The sequence below is a fragment of the Cricetulus griseus genome, chromosome 6 (assembly GCF_003668045.3).
Source record: "Cricetulus griseus strain 17A/GY chromosome 6, alternate assembly CriGri-PICRH-1.0, whole genome shotgun sequence".
In the NCBI taxonomy this organism is placed as follows: Eukaryota; Metazoa; Chordata; class Mammalia; order Rodentia; family Cricetidae; genus Cricetulus; species Cricetulus griseus.
The window spans coordinates 33,296,753-33,321,571 of NC_048599.1; the positions used below are offsets into that span (position 1 = coordinate 33,296,753).

The 24,819-nt window shown below is 42.4% G+C and overlaps 1 protein-coding gene across 1 annotated transcript in view; it reads right to left on the reverse strand.

Moving 5' to 3' along the window:
* Nucleotides 1-24,819, reverse strand: part of Rin2 (Ras and Rab interactor 2) — a 208,223-nt gene that overhangs the window by 167,494 nt on the left and 15,910 nt on the right. Inside the window, exon 2 of the mRNA XM_027421601.2 lies at nucleotides 860-1,007. The gene's annotated coding sequence lies outside the window, so the exon portion shown is untranslated. The remainder of the gene's footprint in view (nucleotides 1-859; nucleotides 1,008-24,819) is intronic.

Sequence of the window (24,819 nt, forward strand, 5' to 3'; positions counted from 1 at the left end):
ATCTGCCCCAAGGGTGGGGCTCAGCAAGGATGGTTCATCAAGAACAGCTTGTCTCCAACTTACTAAACATCAGTGGAGACGACCTGAGGGCTGGCCCACGCTTCTAGAGCTTCACTCATAGGTCCATGGCCTGTCAATTGGAACCAGGACCTATTTTCCCTATAGCATTGTGGCTGCCTCTCAAAAACACAGGTCCCGAGATAATTAGGAAGCCAAGCAAAAGCCATGTCTCTTTTGCTTTAACGTTGCTTGGTGTCCCATCTTCCTTGTGGTGTGTGTCAGTTCAGAAGCAAAGCAGACCTTATAAGTGATGGAGGAGTAGCAAGATTCTGGAAGAGCAGTAATGCCATTGTGACCATTTGTTGGACTGTGTCACATTGATCTCAATGATACTCTTCCATGCTATTTCCTAAAAGGCAGAAGTGTACAGTTCTATGAAAAAAGGAAAGAAACATTGGGGCAGGGAAAGGAAAAGTGACATAGTTTGTTGGTAAAGGCCGGTACTAGCTCTATGTTCTTTATGCTCCATATGGTACTGTTAGTGCCAACAGCAATGCCTGCCCCATTCAGCTCTTATGAAAATTAACCGGTTAACCTATTAAAGCTGTGCCTGGCATGTGGTCAATGCACCCTACAATGTGCATGGTTCTACTCTACGTTCTTGGGGTTCCTAAAATGTCCTGACTCTGGGGTGGCTCTGTTCCTGCTACATCATGGATGGAATTCCCCTGCAAACGGTTTCCACAGCAACTTTCCAAAGCTGGCATAGAATATCTCCCCAGCCTCAATGACAGGACTGCGAATGAACCAAGTCTCTGGGCTGCTGAGCACTGGGTTTCATTATCTCATTTTTACATACCGTGTCAGGCCAGCATCTCTCTCTCTCCTCTCACTTCTGTTCAGGCCTGGCCAACTTCAATTCAGGCCTGGCTGCTGTAAAATTCTGAAGGCTCACACATTTGATCTCTCCTGGTGGAAGTTCAGAACCCTCTACCTCAGGTGTCCATCTGCAACACACAAAATTCACTGTTTAGGATTTGTATACCGTCAAAAGCACCACAAATAACCGCACAGGTGACTTGCTCCCTGCCTCCTCTGAAAGGACACTGATATGTGGGAGCACAGGGATGGTTTTCCTGCCCACGCTGACCCTTGGCGTACCTCTGGACCAGGAAGTGGGAAAGGGGTCTCTTGAACCAGAAATGCCCTCCAAATTCCCAGCTGCTGCTCAGAATTTGAAGACTCCAAATAGGCTTCCTAAAACAAAGGATGGATCAACAGCCATCCTGTTGTCACTATCAATTATGTGACAGACATGTTTTCTTCCTTACTCTCTGCAGTATATCAGTTCCTCCTGAAGGGGCTTTGATCTTCCACTCTGGGATTCTGGAGTGGATTCCCACCCAACCACATACTTCATTTGTCAACTGTTCCTGTCAATACCCTACCATTTCAAAATCGCCTTAGTCCACAAACACAGACATCACATTCTTGAAGGAAAGCAAAACACAAAGATTAGGTCACAGCTGAGAGTCCCTTTCACTGTTGCCACTAATACCTGCATTCTGGCACAGGTGGACAGTTTTAATTTAGATTCATTTTAAATTGTTGTATGTATTTCAATACTAACTGATAAACACCCAAATAGTACTTTTCTAAATAAATGCTAATTATATGCCCATTCCCCTTACTCATCAAATTCTTAGGATAACTTCCCAAGGCAGTTTCATTCCTTTTCCTTTACACTCTCATACTATTTCACTGTACCACTTCTCCAACAGGCTCCACAGCCGACTTCTGACGTCCTCTTTACTGTGTAAGTATCACATCGCCCATCCTTCATATCTGGCCTGGACCCATGACCCTCTCCAGTTACTTAAGAAGATTCAACTTTTAGGCCTGGTTATAATGTAGCTGGGCCACACCCAGAATCCATTAGGACAGCACCTACACAGTGACACCAGTGCAGTCCTGCCTTCAAAACCCTTCATAGCATTCTGACCTACAGTGGAGGCTGCGAATCCATCAAACTCACTTGACTTCCGCCCACAGTAGTACATGGACCTTCCATCATGATCTACACCAATGCCCACACGTATAAGACAGAAACAAATACTTCATGAAATACCACCAGTCATACCCTTCTTCATACCTGTTTCGCTTTTATTTAAAACTATGCTAGATACTCGCCTTCACCCATTTTCCAGTCAAAATGGGGCAGTCATGACCCACACTTAGTAAGAGTGTGTCAGATAGCCCAGAATATAATCTTGTGTGTGATGCACATGTGAGTATGCAGGTGTGTTTACATTTAAATGCACTTGCGGAGGCCAAAGGTTGACCTTTGTGTCTTCCTCTATTGCTGTCCACCTTGTATTTTTCACTGAACCTAGAGCTTGCCAGTTCAATTAGACAGGCTGGCCAATGAGCCCTGGGGACATGCCTGTCTCCAGCACAGGGGTTACAAGTGTACACCACTATACCGAGCCATCTTCTCAGCCTCCAGAATGTACTTCAATAAATCATTAAAGATTATCCTTGAGATAAAAACTGACATGTAAGAGAAGCTTGTTTCTAATTTAAAATTGGTCTAATTACAATTATAAAAAGAAAAAGAAAACAAGGAAATACAAAAAAAGAAATGTACTTCAGGGGTTGGAGAGAGAGTGGTTAAGAGTACTTGTAGGGGACCTGAGTTCAGATCCCAGCACCCTTATCAGGCAGCTCACAACCGCCTAGAACTCCATCGGATCCAACACCCTCTTCTGGACTCCTCAGACACTGCACTCAAAATGTGTATGTGCGTGTGCTCGAGCACACACACACACACACACACACAAAAAAAAAAAAAAAAAACCTTAATTCACAAACTCCAAAAGGTGGCATGTGAACCTGAAAATAATCGCTCACTGTAGCTGCCCATTTGAACATCTTGACTATATAACAAATCTTTCTTTCACCAAACTAGCGAAGCTGAACTCACATGCATCTCCCACCCTGCCTGGCTTGTTAAGTGTTTTCTCTAACTGTAACTCACATCTGTATTTTCATGCAGCTTCTCCATATGAGAAATCCTTAAATGGCTCTGCTGTAGATCCTCACACCTAGAGGTCACATTCCTTAGTGATGCCACCTCACTGTGTGCTGTTCAGGGCCCTGTTCCTGTGGCATCTGTTGTGGTCTGAGGACCACAGAATGGAGCATGAGACTGGTCTTTGCATCAGGACTTTGTGACCCAGTTTTAGGATTCTGGCACAAATTTGGATTTAACAAGATGGCACTCTAGGGGAGGAGATAAAAGGTGCACATGGCTCTCAGAGGAGGAGGCTGGCTGTCACTGGGGTGTCTAATAGTTCGCTACACTCTAGCATGAGCCCTTGCAACACATATGCTGTAGTTTTAGGCCTCCAAATCTTTTCCACATGGGGATAACAGAGAATGAAATGATGCTCAACATGACCCAATGTACACGAATGCTACTGCAGGTCATGCACAAGTGTTTCAAGCAGTGTTTTAAGGAAAGGACCCAAGGTGGGGGTGGGAGGGTCATCCATCGGGTAAAGTGTTACTAGACTGCTTTCCAAGGCACCTGACATGGAAAAAACACCATGACTTAAGTAGCCAAAACTAAAGCATTTAAAGTAGAAACACCAAACTGAATCTACGCTGAGGAGGTATGACATGCTGTAAAGTTTTATACAGAAATACAAAGCCCCAGTCACTTAAAATAGACCTTTGTAGGAGAAAAACAGACTGTATGCTGAAATGAGAAACAGGCTGCCTATGGCTCCTACGAGGCAGGGGGAAGCAGCTGGAACAACTTGGGAACGTGTCCTGGCCTTTCTGGTGGCGTCCCAGCATTTTCTCAGCGAACAGCAGCTGTTGTAATTTGTTATTGAGCTTGAACAAAGCTGTGTTCCCAAAGGGAACAAAACTTCTTCCCAACTTACATGGTTCCTCAGCACACTTGAAACTGTCTAATGACTATCAAGACTTCAGGATTTTAAGTTATTTTAACCTTTAGTTTAATTTCTGAATGGAGGAAAGCCAATTTATGGGATTAGAAGGGATTTTCCTAATCACAACTACTTGTTAGGTAAGGAAGTGTTGATTTTCTATTAGGAAGTGTGCACTGTAGGAAATTCTCCTTTATAGCTGGGCTGTACAATACAACAGCCAGGAGCCCAGGTGGCTTTTGGTCACTTGAACTTTTGCAAGTCCAAATAGAAATGTACAGTGAGCAGGAAATATACATCTTTTGAAGACTTAGTTAAGAAACAAAACCAAACAATGGATTACCTCAACAGTAAGTGTTCATAATAATCAAGTTGAAATACCTTGAAATTCTGAATTAAATATTTCATCAAAACTAAGTGTATCCATTTAACTTTGTATCATGTGACTACAAAAATCGTAACTTTGCATGTGTCCTTCACACTGTATTTCTATTGGACAGTGTTGCTACTGCTCTGTAATTATCCTTAAAGCTTTTCTGGACCTCAGTCCCCCTTGGCTGGACTGGGGTATTTGCTACATTTTTAATACACACACACACACACACACACACACACACACACACACACACACACTTACTTCACTATGCCATATTCTGAACACACACTCATTTGGAAACATACTTACATAATGCTATTTCCTGACTACACACACACAATACCCCCATACAAAAAAATGGTGTATTCCAAACACATACATTCTGTATGTGTGTCACACATGCAGAGAGAGTGCTATTCAGCTGTCACACCTTGCCCTCTGCTGCCACCTCCTGTTACCATCCTATCCATCCTTTATTGAGAGACATCCCTCTTCTCTCAAAGGAACCCTGTAGCCGAGGAACCCAGTCTTCTGTCATTGCTCTGTAGCTGGAGGATGGGAGACCTGAACAATCCCAGGATCTGGTTGAAATCAAAGGCCAGGTGTTCTTTGTTAAATCAGTTACCTTGGTCCCCACCTTTGTTTCCTACAGGAGCCCTTGCCACTGTTCCTAAGTCGGCTGTCCTTCCCTCACCACAGCCACCCCTACTCCTTCGAAGCTTCGTTGCCCTGTGTTCTCAGATCTTAGTCTGTATATTTTCGCCAGTGTATACTCAGCATGATGCATCATTACTACTGTAAAATTTGTCTTAGCCACTTGATTCTTCTGATGATCATGATGGAGTCTATTCTTGTTTAAATCTCAGGGAGTCACATTCTAACGCTTCAGCCAATATTTGATTAATGTAAAATATGCTAAAACATGTTTCATAAGTGAATGCTCACTCTATCTTTTCTTTGTTTGGGTTTTATTCTATTTGTTTATTTCTTTTTTTGAGACAGGTTCTCACAATAAAATCCTGGATGGCCTGAACTTCCCATGTAGCTCAAAGTGGCATCGAACTCGTGATAGACGTGAACCACCATGCTTGCATCTCTCCATACCTTAAAGTTTTTGGGTTTTTTTTTTTTGATGTTTTGGTTGGCTGTGTGCACACACACAAGTAGAGGCATGCATGTGGGGGTCTGAAGACAACTCTCCTTCCTCCTTCTGCCAAGTAGGCCCATGGGATAAAACTCGGGTTCTCAGGCTTTGTAGTAAGTAACTTTACCCATTAAGCCATTTTGCTGGCCCTCTCCACACCTTAAAACTAGATTTCTGCTGTTAAATTTGGGATTGGGCTGGCTGTCCACAGGTGGGACATAAAAAACAAGTCATGCCAAGCATGCATGTTATTAAGAACACTACTGTATGCTTCTCCTCCAAAGATCTTTCCTCTTCTAGCTTATCCTGTCAACTTGGCCTTATCAACATCTCTGGCCATATCTCCAGAAGAAAGCAGAAAAGGATGGAGCAAAGGAAATGAATATTTCCTTTTCAGTGCTACAGCAGGAACAAGGAGAACAGTTTGGGACAATTCTGAAAATGAACATTTCTGGCAGCTTTAGAAGACTCCTTAGCTACTGTCTGAAATGGATACAATGTAACAGAATAAAGAAAGCTAGCTGTACTGGTGGCCCAATGAGCCATTTACTGTTTGCTTCTGTGTTTGACCCAATGTTCCTTTGATTATCAGGTAAAATCTTTTTGAAACGTATGAACAGATCCCTAGCTTCCACAATTCTAAAGGCTATACATGTCATTAGATAACATCTGAGGCTTAAAAGTAGAGGTTCTCCTTCCTTTCCGTTGCTGTAACCTATCTGTTCAAACCAGTCTCTAAAGACATAGTCTCATTGTGAGGCCCTGACTGGCCTAGAGCTCATTATGTAGAACAGGTTGGCTTAGAACTCCCAGAGACCTGCCTCTGTCTCCCGAGTGGTGGGATTAAAGGTGTACATCATCACATCTAGTTTCCACCAACTTTTTATTTAAAAAAGTTTATTTACTTGCATTTTTTATTTTATATGGTAGGTGTTTTGCCTGCATGTATGTCTGTGTACTATGTGTAGGCAGTGGGCAAAGAGGCCAGAAGAGCACGTCAGATCCTCTAGAACTGGAGTTACAGATGGTTGCAAGCCACCATGCGGGTGCTGGGAGTCAAACCCAGATTCTCTGCAAGAGCGATAAGTACTCTTAACCTCTGAGCCATCTCTCCAGCCCCCTCTACCAATATATTTTTAATGTATCTGAATTTATGATTTTTTGTTCTGTTACTATAAAAACTTCATGGAATTCTTTCTCCAGGTTGGAACACGATATTTGGGCTAACTTAGGTCTGTGTTCCTGGGACATGGTCATTCATATTGGCTCTTGAAAAAAAAAACTATCTCTTATTTTCTTTGATGTGAGAACTGTGTTTTTGTGTCAACATATTCAAGAATAATTGATACTTCTACAAATGCTTATATATCATAGGTTTTTTTCTTCTTTTTTTCTCCCCCCCTTTCTCTCTCGCTCTCTTTTTGAGGTAGGGTCTCACTACGCAGCTCTGGCTCTTCTGGAACTTACTATGTAGACCAGCTGGCTTGAAACTCACAGAGATCGGCCTGTCCCTGCCTCTCAAGTACTGGCATTAAAGGCATGTGCCACACCACCTGGCTCTTAGGGATTTTTCAATCATTCCAATTGTATCTTTACAAGTAAAGAAATGGGACAAGAAATTCATTTGTTTACTCAGTTTAACCAATACCTGTTGACTCTGTTCAGAGTCTAAGCTGGACAGTAGAAGAACACAAATGGAGTCCTGTTTTAGACATGGACCATCTTCCAGGACTGCAAAAGTGGTGACTGCTGTTTTGGCTGGAATGTGGTGGGGAAAGGTGTGATAATTTGATTGTGCTCTCACAAATAAAGCTTGCTTGGAATCAGAGGGTGGAGCTAGCCACTAGCTGACCAAAATTAACCGAAGAAGTTTGGAGAACTAGACAGGAGACAGGAAGTAAGAAGGTGGGGCTGCGAGAGGATCTCAGCCCTTTTGGAGGAAGGAACGAAAGAGGTAAGAAGTCATTGGTGGCTGCTCTCCTGCTTTTCAGATCTTTTATGTTCTTACCCCCAATATCTGACTCCTGATATTTTATTAATAAAGAATACTTAGTTAAGGCTTCAGAAAGGCACTTTAGAGTAGATAGAACAGGTTGGTTAAGAGAGGATGTGATAAAACAAAAGTACTGTAGAATTCTAGTCAACCACAGAAAACTGGGCTGCTATTTACCAGGCCAACCTACAGAAGTCACTAACAATCTGAATGAGGGTAGACATGAGAAAGGCAGTCAGATATGGTTATCAGTTAGAGCATAAAGAAGTCACAAGGGTTGGGGCCAGGGGGGTGATTATTATATTTAGGGGAAGTTGAGTCTAACTTGCAAAGTCCAATATTGGTTGAAAACTTAACAGAAATAAATGTGTAATTCTGTGTCAGAATAAAATGTACTCTACCCTGAAACTCACATTCTCAAACAGATAATGAAGGAAGAAAAGGGAACCATCCAACCATTCCTAGTTCAGAAGGCCTGGGATCTAGATGAGATATGGGCACTCTGAACTACTAGCCTCATTAAGGCTGGGGGCACTGGTGTCAGTGTGTGCAATCATTCCATTTGTGAATGAGTTGACTGTGAGTTTCCACGGTAGATCTAGCTTGAGGAACCCATTAGATGTTTGTGGAATTTGCAGAAACAAATAGATAACACTGTATCTGGAAAACAGAACATGAACAATGAGGAAGCTAGAGGTCTAGAGAAGCCAGGCTAGTCTTGGGCCTTCTGTTCAGAAGTTTATCCTACCACACTTGGTAAGAACAAGATAAAAATTGGCACCTATGCAGAAGTCAGAACAAATATGTGGCCATATTTAGAGAAACAGGTTTGATGGCTACTCAAATGGTTTGTTTCAAAAAAGAAAGAGAGGAAGGAAGGAAGGAAGGAAGGAAGGAAGGAAGGAAGGAAGAAAATTAAATGCTTCCTTTGTCGTTGAAATGTAATTAGGCTTGGTCTATGATATGAAGAGGCTGACATGGAATCAAGAGACTGAAACCAGAGGATAGCAATTTGAGACTTCAAGGTGAGGATCCCGGGCCAGCTCTTAAGATTAAAGAAAGAGTAATCTTTCTCATCAAAGATTAAAGTACAGACTGGACCTCAGGCCGAGAGGATGTTACAGGCAGGACAGATGCGCATGATGAGGACCTGACAACAGTCATATGCCATTTCACTCTTACGACCCCACAGGAGAAAACAGTTTGGAGTAATAGACAGTGAGAAGACATTTTCAGAGAGCAGGCAGGTGAAGCCACGGGTAAGATGTCCAAAGATGCAGGTGGTGTGGTGGTGTGAGGGAATAAGCGAACTGCAGACAGGAAAATAAGAGAAAGCAGGAGTAGAGATGAACACTTCATAAGAATAGAAGACAACAGAAAGGGTGAGACACAACAAAAACAAGAGGGACGTATGTTAACCCAGATCTCAATGAAAATGCCACAAACATTCTTCTGTCTCTGACCATTTTAGTTTTAACAGTTAAGTCTATGATCTGCCATGGTATTTTTCCTATATGGACTTAAGCATCATTGATTCTTTAGACTGTATTCACCTAGCCTCACCTGTGGGAAAGACGTTTCCTTTCTCAATTTTGTGGTGTAGCCTCTGTGGCAAGCCAAGTGACTACATATGTTATACATCTATTTCCAGACTGAAATCTGTTACATGTATCTATTTTTTTACCTTTGTTCTGATGAGACAGTCATAATTAACTAGCTGTATAGCAAGTGTTAATCATTGGTAGCCAAAAACTAACGTTCAGAGAAGAAGGACTCTATCAGGAACTCGAGTTGGGGCCATTCTATTTTGATCAAGAATGTGGTCTAATTATGCCTGTGTCCTTAGAACAGGAGCAAAGTTGAATTGAAAAGTAACAGACTAACTTGTTTAGCAGAGGTAAATTGAAGCCAGGAGAGCATTCAGGCTGGTGCTGAGACGGTAACTGAAATTGTTGAAGTGATTAGTGCCCCTGAACCTCCTGCAGGAGAGCAAAGGTTTCACAAGGGCAAAACTACCCATTGGAGGCTCCATCCTCTGAAGATCCAAATCCATTTAAAGGAAAAAAGCCTAAGTTGAAGGGGTTCTCTCATCCTCAAAGGCAACCGCCTAGGCAAGTGTTTCCCCAGGATTAGCACACAGATGCTGATTCAGTCATGCCCAAGGGGGCCAAGCCACATCTAAAGCAGGCAGCAAAACTTGGCAGCATTGCCCACGTGGTACTGGTTTTAGGCATGGGAAATACAAGCTTAAGGGTGCCATGGAATTCTGAGCCATGGATTCAGAGAGAAACTGAGGCCAGACAGGTTGGAATCCCAGAAGGTGCCTTTTAGAAGACACTGGATGAAGCTGAAGCCTAAGATGCAATGGAGGCCACAGGATATTAGAGATGCCAGGACCATGGAGGGGATCTGGCTTAAGAGGGAGACTAGTGTGTGCCCCAGGTGGCAGGAGTGGAGCTGGCCAAACCTTTGAAGCCCAGTTTATTGCATTATGTGCCCCAGATGCCAGACTGTGAGCTACAGGATTTGATGTTTTTCCTGCCAGATTTTGATCTTGCTTTGGTTTGGCTTTTCTTTGTTGTGCCCTGATTCCCCTATTTTGGAATAGGAATTTTTATTCTGTGCTGTCATATGGAAGTATGTAACTTGGTTTTCATTTTATAGGAGCTCATGGGTAAGAGATGTTGGACTTTTAAAGTGCTGGAATTATTGAAGACTATGGGGAACTTTTAAAGTTGCACTAAATACATTTTCTTTTATAACACAGTTATGAATTTATGGGGACAAGGGATGGAAGATCATGGCTTTAAAATGATGTGTTTGAGTACCAAGTTGACAAAGTGTAGGGTTGTGATGGTTAGTGCTAACTGTCAACTCGACAAAGTCTTGAATCTCCTGAGAGATGGGGTAAATGGCTATGGAGGAATATTTTGATTGCATTAATTGAGGTGAAAAGATCCACCCACTATGGGTGTCACCCTTTCTTGGCTGGGATACTAGACTGTAATGGAGAATCCACTCTTTTCTCTCTGCCTTCTGATGGTGGATGTGCCATGACAAATTACTTCAAGTTCTGCTGCCTTGACTTCACACCATGATGGACTACACCCTTGAACTGTGAGTCAGAGGAAACCCTTATTCCCTGAAGTTGCTTTTTTTCAGGCATTTTATCACAGCAACAGGAAGAGAAATGAAAACACTCTAACTCCATAGCATTGGACTCCATACTACGAAGAGTGAAATCTTACTCTAATACTCAATATGAAGTTACTTCTCTTTATTATGGCCTAAGCTATTGGATATGTTTTGTTTCTGGGAGCAACACAATGCTGGCCTTCATCAGAAACCCTTGAGAGCAGAGTGGGTCTTAATTCCTATAACTCTGTTTTTAAAAATTGGTGATTATTTTCCATGAGATTTCATGAATCCCTTATAATTTTCTCTCTTGCTTCAGACAACTAAAGTAAAATTTCCCTTTCAGTTTTAATACTAACTTAAAAAACAAAACATCCCATGGAGACCTAGTGTGCACTGGTGGCAAACAGCAGCCTTGTTGGGCACGTATACAGCCTGTTCTCCTAAGGGACCTTCAAGACAATTTCCTAGCAGCTCCTCATACCCCTAATCTCAATGCTGCCCCCAGACTAGACTCTAGATAGGCATGTATAGTGCCTTTGGGAAGCCCTAGCACACAGTGACCAGGGTTCGAACCCACTAGGTCATCAGGTCCATCTGATACACCAAGCTGCAGAATAAAGAACATGTGATTAAGGTCCTGCCTAGAACCGAGTTCAATTCCCCTTGCCACCAGGAAGGAGCTCCACATCTCAAAGAAGTGGGGCTTCACCAAGTTTAATGCAGATGAATTTGAAGACAGAGTAGCTAAGAAGTGGCTCATTCCTGATAGCTATGGAGTCAAAAGATGTTCTCAATTGTGGTCCTCCCCTCCCCGGGCAATTGGTGGGCTCTGCCTTCCTGGGGGCTTCCACTATATTCTCCTATATGCCACCAAATTATGTTCACAGATATAATCACACATGAATCTCACATCCAGTCTGGGAAAAACAAAACCATACGTCAGTGCAATGTACTATGAACCCAGCATCTTTTCAGCTTTGTTCCATCAGTGGGCAAAGTAGATAGTTCTAACAAACAATCTACTCCACAGCTCTTGCCAAAAGCAATGGAGAGTTACAGCCTCACAGCTACAAAACAGAAAGACAAAAGGAAAAGGAAGGCATCTAAAAATATCTCAATTCTGCTCGATGGGAAAGGTTAATTTATGAGATGAGTCTAAGAGGGACATAATTCTTCTCAAAAACACGTTCCCTACTCTCTCAGCTTCTTCGAAAAGTGTCCAAAACAACAACAACTAACATAAAATGTTGTTAAGCAAGCTGCTGTTTTTCTCTGGAACTCACTGTTATTACTTAAGAATATATTCATCCTAATTATTCATTGTTGTGTAATAAGACCATAAGACTCGGTGGCTTCAAACAATACTCATTTTCTTATTGCCATGGTTTCCGGGGGTCTGGAATTCCAGAAGAATTTGGCAGAGCAGTTCTGGCTGAGAGTATCACATGAGGTTGTGGCCAGATGGTAGATGGAGCTGGGATGTGAGGCTGGGGGATGGGAGGAGGTGTGGTCAGGCAGCTGGCCTGTAGGAGTAGGTCATGTCTCCCTGTGGTTCAGGGCTTTGTCATTGGTCTCTCTGGCTAATTTAGGCTTCCTTATAGCATGTAGTCTCAGAACAGTCTATCTGCTTAGCTGATGCAGCTCACAGATCTAGGAAAGCAAAATGGACACCCTGTTATCTTTTCCTTTCCAATTTATCCTCAGAAAGAATGTGGCAAAATTTCTGCCCCATTCTAGTAGGTACAAGTGAGACACGAAGCCACACACAGGTTTGAGGAGAATGGAAAAGACTTTTCATCTTGATGGTACAGTGTCCAAGAGAACACAGAGGCTGAATGAGTGCTGCTGTTTCTTAACTTTGTTGGAAGAATACTACCTTCCTCATAGTCTAAAGTTAACAACGATCACAAAGCAACACATGCAAAAACACTATAAGCATTCTCATTTTTCTTTTCCTTTTAAATCTATTATATTATGATTATTATCATCATCACCATCGTTATTTATGGGAATGAGTGTTTTGCCTGCATGTATGTCTGTGTACTATGTGCATGAAGAGGACCTTGTGGACTGCTCTTTGGGTTCTGGGAATCAAACCTGGATCCTCTAGAAGAGCATTTAATCACTGAGTCATCTCTCCACCCTCACTTTAAAAAAAAAAAAAAAAAGATTGATTGACTGATTGTGTGTGTGTGTGTGTGTGTGTGTGTGTGAGTACATGCCTAAGATGCTATGAGAACATTTGTGATATTTATGATGGGAAATGCTTTGACTCTCAAACTCCTTTTTCTTCAGGCTGTAGCTCTGCTTGAATCCTCTCTATTTTCTGGGTTTGCACCCTGTGTCCTTTTCTAGACCAGTAGTTAGAGCGAGTGCAAGCAAGGGCAGTACTTGGGTGGCTGAGTGGGTTTCCTGATTCAAATACGACCTCTAGTGTTAAAATCATGTCATTTCTTTATTGGCTGGGTCTGCTCTCAGGGTTGGCCTCTGCTATGATTGATTGCCTTTGCTTTCTGTAAGATCCTCAATTTTATTTCTTTTGTTGACTTTCTCAACATCATGAAGTCTCCAGAGGCACCCTCCATCTCTCCCAGAGACCCCTTCCTCAAGACCACTGTGTTTACCTCTTGCAGGGAACCTGAAGTTTGTAGAATTCTGTTTCTTAGCAATCTCAGGCATGATTACTGCATTTGTTCTCTTTCTAGAATAGGGTAATTCTTAAAATAAGTTTTAAGAAGAGATCTGGATCTAGGCAAAGGCCATACTTCTATTGCAACTCAGAGTTTTGTATATAATAATAATAATAACAATAATAACAATAATAATAATAATAATAATAATAATAATAATAATAAAAACCTATTTACTGCATTTAAGAATATCATTTCCCCAAACCTACTTGCTTTTCTTTTTTCTTTTCGTTTTTTTTCTTTTTTCTTTTTTTTTATCATGGACAGTGGTGTTGCATGCTTTCATGATTTTTTTTTTACTTTATTTATTCATTTTTTGAGTTTTTGCCGTTTTTTATTTGAATTACAAACAAGATTGAATTACATGACTATCCCAGTTCCCTTCTACCTCCCTTCCTCCCCTACCACCCCCCAACTAAAACCCTACCTATCACATATCCTTTCTTCTAATCTATACCTGACTCAACCTTTCTGCTCCCTCATGACCTCTTCATCCTTCCTCCTCTTCCCTTCTCATTCTCGTAGCTCCCCTCCCCCTCTTCCCATGCTCTCAATTTGTTCAGGGGATCGTGACCCTTTCCCCTTCCTACTTGCTTTTCATACACAGGCATGTCTTAGTTCAGTATCCATAGAAGGGCAGGTTCCAGGACCTCACAAGTTACCAAACTCACATTTTCAAGACTCTTCCATAAATGGTACCCAGCATATAATCTGTGCACATCCTCCTGCATAAGATACATCACCTCTAGATGGCATAACCAATTCAAATACAACAACAACAACAACAACAACAACAACAACAACCAGTTGCTATTTGTGAGATAATGAGGTGTTTGTGCACATTAAATAAATACAGACCTATTTTCCTCAAATATTAAATTTTTTTTGTTTCTTTTCAAGACAGGGTTTCTCTGTATTTCATTGGAGCCTGTCCTGGAACTCGCTCTGTAGATCAGGCTGGCCTCCAACTCACAAGGATCCACCTGCCTCTACCTCCCAAGTGCTGAGATTAAAGGTGTGCAACCACCAATGCCTGGCTAATTTTTTTATTATTTTATGTATGCTTGTATGTCTGTGCAAACCCTACGGAGGCCAGAAGAAGGTGTTAGATCTCCTAGAACTGGAGTTACAGATTGCTGTAAACTGCCATGTGGATACTGAGAATCAAATCCCAGCCCTCTTTGAGAGCAGCTAGTGCTCTTAACTACTGAGCTATGTCTCTACCATCAAATGTTTTCTATCTGGAGTTATTCAAATTCTTGGATCCAAGCAAAACCAGCCAGTATGGAGAGTCAACTGTGCAAGAATATATATAATGTTCTAAATAAGTAGCTTTTTATAATAACACCCATTCATGTGTATAAATTGTTTAAATTCCATTCTGACCACTGAACCATATTGAAAACCCAAATCCATTTATCTCATCAGCCATTGGCAAGACAGAGAACCCTCTTGTCCCAAACATGGCATGCTCTTGGTGGCATCTTATTTCTGGAATGAAATCAAAGGTTGCAGGAGTCACCAGGAGCACCACATCTGGCTTTCAAACTCTCTTTGGATAAGGAGACATTTGTAGACTTTGAGCATGGCTGTCTAGGGTCATATGGTTCAGACACAGGATAGCATGTCACTGTATTAACCTGGAGCCTCGACCCTGGAGAAAACGATGTAGATTCGACTGGGCTTTAGCTCTAGCACCAACCCACCTGACTCCACTTCACACCACCAGCATCTGCACTGTTTGGCTCGAGAGCATCTCTGGCTCTTCCAGTAGACCTGAAGAACCGGTCCCCAATAGCCTTCATCCTAAGACTGAGGGGGATGGCCAATGAAGACCTCAAATGAGAATGTGGTTCATGTGATGCTCAATATACTTCATGCCACAGCTTCCCTCCCTTCTCACATATGTATCCCCTAAGGGTTTCTGGAGAACATTCCAAGTAAACTACTTCTGACCATCCCAAGTAAACTACTTCCAACCATCCTTGTTTAGGTTTGCTTCTAGAGCGAACTCGGATGAAGACAGCTGACAGCTCTCCATTTGGGCCCTTGCCTCTAGCCGCCCAGAACCTTACTTGGACTGGAATCCTTAAGGTCAGAGACAGAAAGACAGACACCAGACTGAGAGCCCATCCAAACAACGCAAGAACAAAATGAGTGTGAAGCCCAAAAACCTGGGGGCTCAGGGAAGGCCTGGTGGAGAACCTCTGCATGCAATCATCAGGACTGAAAGCTACTCAGGTGGGGGTGAGGAAAGTGACTCTGCAGTCTGTGACAGGCGCTTGAGTATGGTGTCTTCTTTGGAAATGCATATTGAATGAATTGAAAGGTGACGGATTTAGTTTGAGAAAAATCACATTATTGGAAACCCTGCTAAATATGGAAGATGTTTGTCAGTTACAACTCTAATGCCATTTGTTGTGTTCTGATGTGACAAAATGAACAATGGCACCAGGATGGGTGGGAGCTGTATTGTGCAGAAGTTCATTTGTTGTCATTCCCTGTGACTCAGAGAGCTGTGGATATTACCATCTCGGAAGGGAACCTGTTGTTTAAGACTGATGTACACAAGGGGCTTAATGACAGGGAAGAACAACAAGTCAGGAGCCTGGAGACAACTTGTCACATTCCCCAAGTGGCAGACAGCATGGTAGGCAATCATGTAGGGGAAGATGGCTGGAAACAGACATCAGGAGGAGCTAAGGCAGCAGCAGAGAGGGGCATCTCAGAGAGTGGAGGGTACAATAGGTAGTAGCTCTCTGCCTTGGGAGCCTACTGCTGAGCCCGTCTCCCCAAGATAACTGCAAAGTCCTGAGAGTCAAGAGTCTGTCACCAGATAACCCATCTTATAGCGTCCACCTATAGGACATATAGTGTATTGTCATTGGGACTGAGACCTAAAGCTGCAGTAGAGTACTTCTAAAGTATTGGATCTTTGATTGATACCCAATGAAATTTGAAAGCAGGGACCTGTCCTCTTATACAGATCTCAGCACTGTGGGTGCTTGTCTTACTCCAAACACACTTGGAAGTCATCTCCTGACTGGAACATTAGCCACCCCAGAGTGTCTGTATTGGGGAGACCTAAGAGGTGTGAGAACCTGCCCAGTACACAGACTACAAAGCTAACTGTGGCCAGCAAAGGTTCTTGGTATACAAAGGGAAACTCCAAAAGGGAAGACAGCTCTGGAGACACCTGGCCCTTGATGGGCCAAGCTCAGCATCAGCCTAAATGGAATGAAAGACAAGAGTCTTTGACTTCAACAGACTCCAATTTCAGGCAGCCCAGAAACATCCCACACTTCATTTCCCCATTGCCTTTCCCTCTTTGCTTTCTTTTAGAAGTACTTTGACTATTTCTATTTGTGTGTATGGGTGTGAGTGCAGACATGCAAGTGTCATGGCACACATAGGAAGATCAGAGGGCAATCTCAAGTGTCAGTTGTCACCTTGTACTTTGTTTGAGATGGAGGTTCTTGTTGTTCACTACTCCATGTACCAGGCTAGCTGGCAACTAAAGCACAACCTAAAGAATGAAAGAAAAGACCCAAACTATACAACTAGAAATGAAAAAGGAGACATAGCAATACATATCAACCAAACCCAGAGGCTCTTAGGGAATGGTTGGAAAAACCTATATTCCAAAAGATGAAAAACCTAGATGTGGATTAATTCCCAGACACATAACCTAGCCAAATTAAACCATGGAGAGATAACATAAAGAGATCAGTGGTCAGGAGAATGAAGCAGCAATAATCTCCCAGCAAAGGAAAGAGCAGGCCTGGGGGATTCACTGTACAATTCTATCAGACACTTGAAGAAGAACTAAGACTTCATAGTCAGAAGGGAATACTATCAAACTCCTTCGATACCATAAAGCTGGTATTGTCCTTATATCAAAACCAGACAAGGACACAGCAACAAAAAAAGACAACTATAGGCCAATTTACCTAATGAACATAAATGCAAACACTCCTACTCAAATATCTGCAAACTGAATTCAATAAACCTTTAAAGATTATTCTCCTTTGGTTCAGTCCTAAGGTGTGAAATTTGACATACCCAAATTAATAAGTAAGCTATTACTTATTAATTAATTTCTGTTCCTGTTCCCAGGAAGAGAAAGCACATGATGGCCTCAATAGATGCAGCAAAGGTTTATGACAAAGTTCAGTATTCCCTCATGCTAAAATCCCCAGGAAAAACTAGGAACAGAAATAATCTAGCTTAACACAATAAACCTCTACCCAACATCATACTAAGTGGGGAAAGCACTTCCTCTAAAATCAAGAATGAGACAACTGTGCCCACTCTCCCCTCTCTTACTCAAGATTGTGTTTCAGGGGTTTGTTGTTGTTTTGTTTTTTTTTGGGGGGGGGGGATTCTGGCACTTTGTTTTTTGTTTGTTTGTTTTTGTTTTTATGTTTTGTTTTCAAGACAGGTTTTATCTGTGTAACCATCTTGGCTATCCTGGAACTCACTCTGTAGATCAGGCTGGCCTCAAACTCACAGAGATCTGCCTACCCCTGTGCTGGGATTAAAGGCGTGTGGCATTACCACCTGCTATGTTTCAGGTTTTAACAAGAGCAACCAGACAATAGAAAGACATAAAAGCTGTGGAAATAGGAAAAGAAGAAGTCAAAGTATGCCTATTTGAAGACAACATGGTCCTATACTTAAAGGACCCTACCCATTCGACCAGAAAAAACTCTTACACCTGATAAATATTTTCAGCAAAATATCAGGACATAAAACCAATCCATCCAATTCCCAGGACAGAAGCAGATACCCAGTGGGAATAACAGCCCACCGGCAAGCCCAGAGCTCATAAGGAAAAAACAAGCTGGTTAGCTACACTAGCCTTCTCAGCTGAAAGCCTCTGCACAATGAATATGATAGAGTGTGGTTAAGGAAGGCTCTTGATATCAACCTTGGTCTCCACACACATATGAGCACCTGCACACATATGTGCACTCATAAACATGCAAGCACACATATGCACATGCACGCAAACCATACATGGAAGATTGTTTTTTTTTTTTTAATCAGTAGTTTTCCTACATAGCAATAATAAACTTACTGAGAACAAAATCAGAAAAATTCCATTTATAAAATACAAAAAATAAAATGACTAGGAATAAATTTAAGAAGGTAAAATACTTCCACAATGAAAACTGTAAAATACTGAAAGAAAAAAATTAGGAAGACACTAGAAGAAAAGACCCCTTATGCTCATGAATTAGCAGGATTTATTTTGTGAAAATGGCTATTACCAAAAGCAATGCACATATCCAACACATCTCCTTCAAAATTCCAACACCATTCATCAAAACACTAGACAGAGCAAGCCTAAAGTGGATACGGATACACAAGAGCCCCTGAATAGAAACCCTGCCCAGAAATCAATTCAAAATGGTTCAAAGAGCTTAATGTAAGATCTAAAATGCTGAGATTGCTAGTGGAAAACACAGTCTAACACCGTAAGATATAGTCATGGGCAAGGGTTTCTGAGAACTCTAATAGCTTAAGAAATAAGAACACGATTTGACCAATGGGATTGCTTGAAATTAAAAGGCTTTTGTATAGCAAAGGCAATCATGGCCAGGTGTGGTGGCACATTGCCTTTAATCCCAGTACTCAGGCAGAGAGAGCAGTGAGTTCCAGGCCACTGTAGGGGAAAGAAACGTGGTCAGCGTCACCTGTGTCAGCCCCCAAGTGGGCGTGGACAGTGTTTCCCCTACAGGCCATCCTGATCTATACAGTGAATTCTAGGACTGCATAGAGAGACCTATTTCAAAAAAGAAAAAAAGAAAAAAAAGAAAGCTTTAAAGGCAAACAATCAGTAGAGAGTAAAGAGATTGCCTGGGGGAACATCTTTGTCAACTATACATCAGACAGGGGATCAACATCTAAAATATATAAGAACTTCATAGCTGGGCAGGCTAGTACATGCCTTTAATCTTAGCAGTAGGGAGGCAGAGACAGGTGGATATCTGTGAGTTCAATGCCAGCCTCATCTATACAGTGAGTTCCAGGACAGCTAGGGTTATGTAGAGATATCCTATCTTGAAAAAACAAAAAAACAAAAAAACAAAAAAACCAAAAAACAAATAATTAAAACTCCAAAAATTAAAGCTCAAAAACACTATCCAGTCAGTAAAAGGGAAAAAAATCTGTTGAATAGACAGTTTTCAAAGGAAGACCTACAAATGTCAGCATCCTTAGCCATCAGGGAAATGCACATTTGATCCGTACTGAGATTCCATTTTATCCCAATCAAAATGGCTATCATCTAGAAAAGAAGTAATAACAAACACTGCTGAGCGTGTGAACAAGAGAAACCTTTATGCATTGCTAGTGGGAATGTAACCTTGCGCTGCCTCTGTGGGAATAATAGAGAAATTCTGAGGCTGGAGAATGACGACCAGGAAAGCCTTGTGTAAGTAAGTGCGGCAAAACCAGCCTATTGCAGAAATCACGTAGCCCTGAGGAAGACGGGAAACCCCAGAGTGTCTGAAGGTGACCTGTGATTTGTCATAATAATAAACTGTACACAGTTGGGTGGAGATGCAGGAGGTGATGCAGGATGCTGCATCTAGAATGACATGTAACAGAGCATATGCAATAAAGCTGGTGCTATGAAAATGAGCCAGAAGCCTGCGCCCTGGTGACATAGAAGCCCCATCTTTTGTTCAACCACAGCAGCAGAGACCGGCTCCACCCAGCTTTCCCCTTCTATAATGACAATCATGGCTTGGCTACAATGGTGTTCCTCTGCTCACTTTAGGGACACGAGAGCCTGAAATCTCTCTAGAGATGCACTCTGAACCCCAGTGCGCAGGAAGACTAGGAATTGTAGACTGACACACTGAGATGAGCACACAAAAGGAGCCAGTTGGCAGAGAAAAACTGGGGATCTCTACCTACCTGGGATTCACAGGACAAACAGAACATGCTCAGCTTACTCAAAGATCGGAAGCACTTCCCTACCTGGGCCTCCCCTGAGGGACACAAAATACACAAGTAAAGCCTGAGCTCAACAAATAGGAGAGGCTGGTGCCTTAGAAATGTCCCATAAAGGGCTGCGCGCCCTGTGGCCCAACTCTTTTGGGGCTAACCCTTCAGCTCACCAGCATACTCATCCTCTCTGGAGTATTTTCCTTTTATTGAAACTGGGTCTCACTATGCAATGACAGTCCTGGAACTCACCATATAAACCAGGATGGCCTTGATCTCACAAACACGCCTCTGCCTCCCTCCAGTGTGCTGAAACTCAAGGGGTGCACCACGAAGCCCGGCAGTGTTTTCCCTTTCTTAATAAACTATTTCTAACCATGTGTCCCTACTGCAATCCTTTGTCTAGGGACACAAAGCAAGCTTTGCCTTCTCTTTATCTCTTTTACAGATTCTGGGACAAGCCAAGCATGCCTCCCCTGATGCTTGACTTCCTCACTGTCTTTCTGAAGCTCCCCTCCTGTCCTATGATAAAGTTGCTTGCTGACATCCATGTTGGGGAATATTATTTTAAGGTCTGTGACTTTTGTTTATGCTGCATTTGTTTAACTCTGTGAAGCTGTGATTCTTTGCCTGTCTAAAACATCTGACGGTCCTAATAAAGAGATGAATGGCCAATAGTGAGGCAGGAACAAGGATAGGCAGGGTTGGCAGGCAGAGGGTACAAATAAAAGGACAAATGAGGAGGAGGAGCAAAGAGAAAACAAGGAAAACAGGATATCAGGGGCCAGCCACCCAGCCACCCAGCCAGCCACGGAGTAAGAGTTGCAGAAGCAAGAAAGATAAAAGCCCAGAAGCAAAAGGTAGAAGGGTTAATTTAAGATAAGAAAAACTAGCTAGAAACAGGCCCGGCACTCATAACTAATAACAAACCTCCATGTGTGATTTATTTGGGAGCTGGGTGGTGGTCCCCCCTAAAAGCTGAAAGACTAAAAAAACATCATACCACAATACCTCCAATACTGACTTTCTTATACTCAAAAAGGTATGGCTCTCTTCCTCTTCTTTGTCATCCTCCCCAAAGCTGCCAAGGTTCAGAACTCTCCTGCCCTGTTGTTTTCCTTCCAAACTCTAATAAAACTGTCCTCAACTTCTTGCTGAGTCCATTGTAAATTCTTTTAAATCAATGAGTCTAAGATCTCAGAAAGGAACCTTGGATTCCCCAGTAACACGGATATCTGTTCCTCTAAAAAAGAAAAAATAAAACTACCATTTGATACAGTTATCCCTTTTGGGTATTTACCTGAAGGACATCAGCATGCCAGAGACCCACAGAGATGCTTGTACATCCATGACTACTGTACCAGTCAAGACATGGAACCAGCCTTTAGTTGCTAATCAATGGATAAGGAAAATATGGTACATATAAGGCAGTGGAGTTTGTCTGTCTTATAAAGAACAATGAAATTATGTCATTTTCAGGAAAACAAATAGAACTGGAGATCGTGTTAAGTGAAATAAGCCATACCTTCAGAAAGACAAGCAAGTTTTCTCTAACATGGAATTTGATGAGTGAGCAGGCATGCATACACTCATGTGTATGCACACACACACACACACACACACACACACACACACGCACGCACGCACGCACGCACGCACGCACGCACGCACAGTGTGCTTGGGAAATAGTTCAGCCAGTACAGTGCTTGTTGCATAATATGAGGATCCATGTTTTATCACCAGCACCTATGAGGAGAAGCTGAGCATGGTGCTACTTGCCTGTGATCCCATTGCTGAGGAAGTGGGAGCATAAAGATTCCTGGGGCTTGATGGCCAGCAAGCCTAGCCTAATTGGTGAACTCTAGATTCCAGTCAGAGAAGTTGTCTCACAAAACAACATGGATGGCTTCAGAGTAACAGCACCTGAGGTTGACCTCCAGCCTCTACCTGGCCAGAGGATCTCCCATCCTCCACCCACCACCTATTCTGCCCTGAGGAAAGAGGGCCAGTTAACTTGAAGGTGTGGCATTAAATACTACTTCATAGGACCTGAAGCTAGGTGAGATCAGACCTAATCAATACATTCTAAAGGCCTGTTAAATGCCTTGATGAGGTTTAACAGTAACTGGAGTACAGAGTTTTAAATTTGTGGTGCTGGGATAGGTAGGAAATGTATGGAGAATACAGAGACCTCCATTTTCTTCTAAAGAGAGACTTAAGGCCAGCCTCCACCGCCACCACCAGCACCCCACCAGTGCTTCCCTCAATCAGACACCAGGCTCTCATTTTTCAGAGACAAACAGGGCAAGTGGCAGGAAGCAGAGGCCTGGTGAGACAAGGATGAAAGGGATTCCTCCGGCTGGAATGGGATCTCCAGGACCCCTTCCCCCACGTCCTCCCACTGAGTTTGGGGCCCTTTAAAAGCAATCCCCCAGCCACTGAGAATGGAGACAAAGGCCAGGATCAAAAATTTCCTTTCTCTGACAGACAAACTCCCAAAGGACCCCCTACTTCTCATCCTTTCATTTATTGCAAGCATTCCTTCAGATCAGAGGGGCTACATTCCCAGACTCCCAGTGAATTCCTGAAACCACAGGCAACACCAAATCCTCCTTCAGGAGTCTGAAGTCTTCCTGAAGGGGTTAAGTGGCCTCACCTCAAAATAGGTCAAATTGGTACAATGATTTGAAGCTAGAGTTATGAAGAAACTGTGACTTCAGAAAAGGCCATCTGGCCTGTCCTTTCCTATGTACAGAAAACCATAAAGACTCTTCGGGGAGGCATGGCCTTCCTTATGCCAAGGCAGGAAAGCAGCCTTGATCATCATAGGCCTATAGTTGGGGATGGACGGAATGAACCCAAGTAAGCAAACCCTGAGCTAACCTGATTTTCTACATTCTCTCCCTGGGTCTTAGGATCAGCCCTAGAACTACTAGTCTAATCCAGACAGATACCCATCCTGCCTCTTGTTCCTTCACACATTAACTGCTCTTGTTCAGTCATTACTTTGGACTTCACTCTCTTGTGAAGGGTCCTATATACATTTACAATTAAGAAAGGCCACATGCTTGTCTCTTGTAAATCAGCTCTTGAAGTAATTGGGTTCCCAGACCCAGTTTAAGGGACCACACAGGAGGAACCCAGGACAGCTAGGACAACCTTTATCTCCTCTTTATATAATAAAAGTTAATTTATATATGAAGTACAGTAAGAGCTTACCAATAATGACTAATGATAGCACAGAACACTACGATGACATACTGAAAAGGCTAAATTACTCTAATGACCAAGAAGGCTTTTAGGGGACTAATTGGTAGATACTGAACATAGCATGGACACATTAGACAAAAGAGTAATTTGTGTCCACGTAGGAGAGAACAGGACAATTGACATTTCAGAAGTAAAAACTTATGAACTGTTTCTGGAATTTTCCATATAGCATTCTTAGATAGTTGGTAACTAAAATTGTGCAAAGTGAAATTATACACAAGAGGAAACCCCTATAGCTGCAAAGAAGTAAACCGTAGACATTAGGGCAAAAGACTGAGGTTGAGAATATCTGGAAATGCCTCTAATAAGCTATAAACATTGCAAAACTATTGTTATTTCTCTTTCAATGAGAAGCCTTACAGATGACTTTCCTGGGTGTTTACCTAAAGTTGCACCAGGGGATGAGACTTCTCATTCAGGAGATGAACAACTGAGGACTAAGGAATTGACATGTTCCTTGCACCAACTTCTAGAAACACCATGGCTTGGCACTTGGGTATTTAGGCTCTACCAACAGTCAATCAAACCTGAACCCAGGCCCTGTTCCACTTCTAGCTAGCAGGACAAGTTGCCTAGTCTCTAGACCTCTATTTTTCACAGTGTGGAATGGTATAGAGCATTCATCTTTAAGGGAAGTATTTAATAAGATAGTGTATGGGTTATGCCCTGCTTAGAACTGACCCCACCACACCCACACAATGTGGTTCTTATGACAATCAGCATTTGTGATCTTGCTTCTGTGCACTACCTATAGTCTTTGGCAAAAAAAATCAAGTGATGCCCTTGGTTACAAATTAGAAGGCAGGCTTATTTCTGCCAGGCTCTAAACCCTCCCTTTTATAGACAACCAGATGCTTTTGTTCAAAATAACAAATTCAAAGTGGGTTTCGTTTAAGGGGTAGAGAGACAGCTCAGTGGGTAGGAGCACTTGCTGCTGTTGCAGAAGACCAAGATTCAATTCCCAGGGCAGCTCACACCCATCTGTAACTCTAGTTCCAAGGAATCCCATGCCTCTTCCAACCTTCAAGAGCACTAGGAATGCAGGTGGTGCACTTATATACATACAGGCCAAACACTCTTATGTACAAAATAAATAAGAATCTAAAGAAAATAATAAACAAATCATGATATAGAAGATTTTTTTAAAGGTAGGCTCTGTTTTCAGGGAAAAGAGGCAGTTAAAGGGAAGGAACCAGCAGCCAACCTTTGAACTGCAATGTATCCAAGGACTTTGGATGCCATATTGAGAAAAATAAAATTCTGCATTCACTGCCATGCTAGCCCTTGGCCAGCAT